The sequence below is a fragment of the Micropterus salmoides genome, unplaced genomic scaffold (genome assembly GCF_014851395.1).
Source record: "Micropterus salmoides isolate LMB-PRFRI ecotype aquatic unplaced genomic scaffold, ASM1485139v1 Ms_hic_scaffold_14, whole genome shotgun sequence".
In the NCBI taxonomy this organism is placed as follows: Eukaryota; Metazoa; Chordata; class Actinopteri; order Centrarchiformes; family Centrarchidae; genus Micropterus; species Micropterus salmoides.
The window spans coordinates 12829584-12831912 of NW_024040485.1; positions in this window are offsets into that span (position 1 = coordinate 12829584).

A 2329-nucleotide genomic window follows, 5' to 3' on the forward strand; every position below is an offset into this window, starting at 1 on the left:
ATCCAAAAGCAGACAATCGGGGCTGACGAGTTGATTTAATGATTTATTGATTATGTGTACTTGCAGTTACAGGTAGGCAGGCAGGCAGGCAGGTACAGGTCCAGGTAACATATAACTAAAAACTCAAACTCAAATTCTAAAGCACAAAGCCAAAACCAACATTGCAACTGGGATGAACTGGTTAAGTATCTGCAGGGCTGATGAGGGAGAGTGGGAAGAAATTCCCCGAGCACAGCAACAAAAATCAGGTGCTGGTAGATAGCAGGATAAGTCTATGAAAAATCAAAAAACAGAACATGAAACAGTGGTGTCTTGAACACCTTGTTGCGTATGCAAGCGCACTGCCCTGCCTTTTTAATATGTCTCGGTTTATATCTATAAACATCACTGCTGATTGGGTAACACATCTGACACACCCACCAAACAAGAGAAAACATACCTCAAAGCCCGTTGCACACTGTTATGAGAAGACATTTTGTTCAAACCGTAGCAAAATGGCGGACACTGTTTTCAGATTTATCATGCCCCAGGTAGCTGCAGGCCTGATGAGAGTTGTGGGAACAGGTATGTAGATGGGTGGGGCAATCAGGTGACGGGGAAAGGATGGAAAGTCCAAGTGCATCTGGTGGACAGCTTGAGGATGGCTGACGAGTGGGACTGAGCAACAAACAGTAACGGTTTGAGGTTTGACTGGTGCTCATTTCATCCATCATCTCGTTGCGCCCTCTTCCTCTGCAATGATTTATAGGCACTGGACTGGAGAATTAGTGCCATCACCTGCCTATCTTGATGCACTCAACTCCAAATATTCGAATAACAGTACATGATGGAAATGCACATTGAATTGAAATTTCTTTTGCACAATTCTATAAAGATTTGCACCACATTTAGCTAGCAACATTACACTTCACCTGGCTGTTGTTTTTCTTGCAGCGTGAGACCAAATGTGCTGCTGAAAGACAATTCACTGCTCGGGTTTTGTTCTGGAGTAGTAGAGAAGTGTATATATATATAAACTAACACTCAAACACATGAGCTGCATCAGGTGCAAGTAAGCCAAGTAAGACTTTCTCAAGGTTGAGCTTATTTAAAAGCACAGGCTTAAATGGGATACTGGGGAGTTTCTCCAGTGGAGCTCATCAGCTCTGCAGCACATGATAGGAAGGCAATTGTGTATCATCAACAAAAAGATGACCTAATATATTGAAGGTAGAAGCAGTCAGGGGTAGCATTGAGACCAGAAAGGCATGGCAAATATCGGTGGCATGATCTCCCAAGGGCCAACAAGCTGTTGTTCCTGAAGAGGGAGACAGAGAGCCAGGGTCACTTGGGGAACAAACCTATGTTGCAAAGCAGCAAATCACTGTGCGACAAACTAGGAAACTACTAGGGGAAAAAAGTGTCTGGCAGAGCTGTGGTAGTTTTTCTTGGCAATGGTGCATGTTCTGTGGAAGAACACTGTTGTGCATGTGCATGTTTGTGAAGACAGAAAAATAGTTCTAGCTCAAACGGCAACAGTAACACCAGTATGACCGCTGCTTCTGCTCTGGCCCCAAAAACCACATCAGATGATTTGGGGGGCCCCATGAGACAGGGCTAGTGATGTGTAATGGAGCAACTGGACTCAACTGACAGATTTCTCAGCTCCGAGGATTGTAGCATATTTAAACTGGCTGGTGGTTCAAATTTGGGTGTTAGATGCTAAATGTGTTTTTGGTCGTGTGGAGATGGAAATTACCCTGTGGTCTTTGCCATGATGGCCTTGCAATAAATATAAAATAACAAAAATTAAAATGAAAGTCGTATAATTCTGGGTGGCCTGGCCTGGTAAAATACAGCAAATAATGCGGATGAAAAAAACCCTAAGCCTAGTGAGCCGTCGTCACACTTAAAGTAATGAAAACGGAAGGTGCAGCTGCTGAAATCTAAACCTACAGTTGTTGCTCTTTATTCTTTCATTCTCTCTGTCTTTTTCCCCCCTTATTTCTTTCTCAAATAGCATGATGAAGAATGACGACAGCGGCACCAACTTGTCAGCTGGGTTGGAGGGGAAAATAATTGTCTGCAGTGGAAAGAGGGGAAAAGGCAGAGACGGTCAGACACAAAGAGGCCTTTCTACCAGCGAGCAGAACTGCCTCACGTCACAACACAAGCAGGAAACCACACCACCACCTTGCCCCTGGGACTGTGTGTGTGTGTGAAAGAGAGAGAAAGAGAGTTGGAGGGGCAGTTGGGGAAGGACGGAAAAGGAGAAAAGAAAAAGGGTCTGGGACTTTTAATGAAACCCAATATCCTGCCTCTGGTCTAAAAATAAATGGAGCCACGAGCA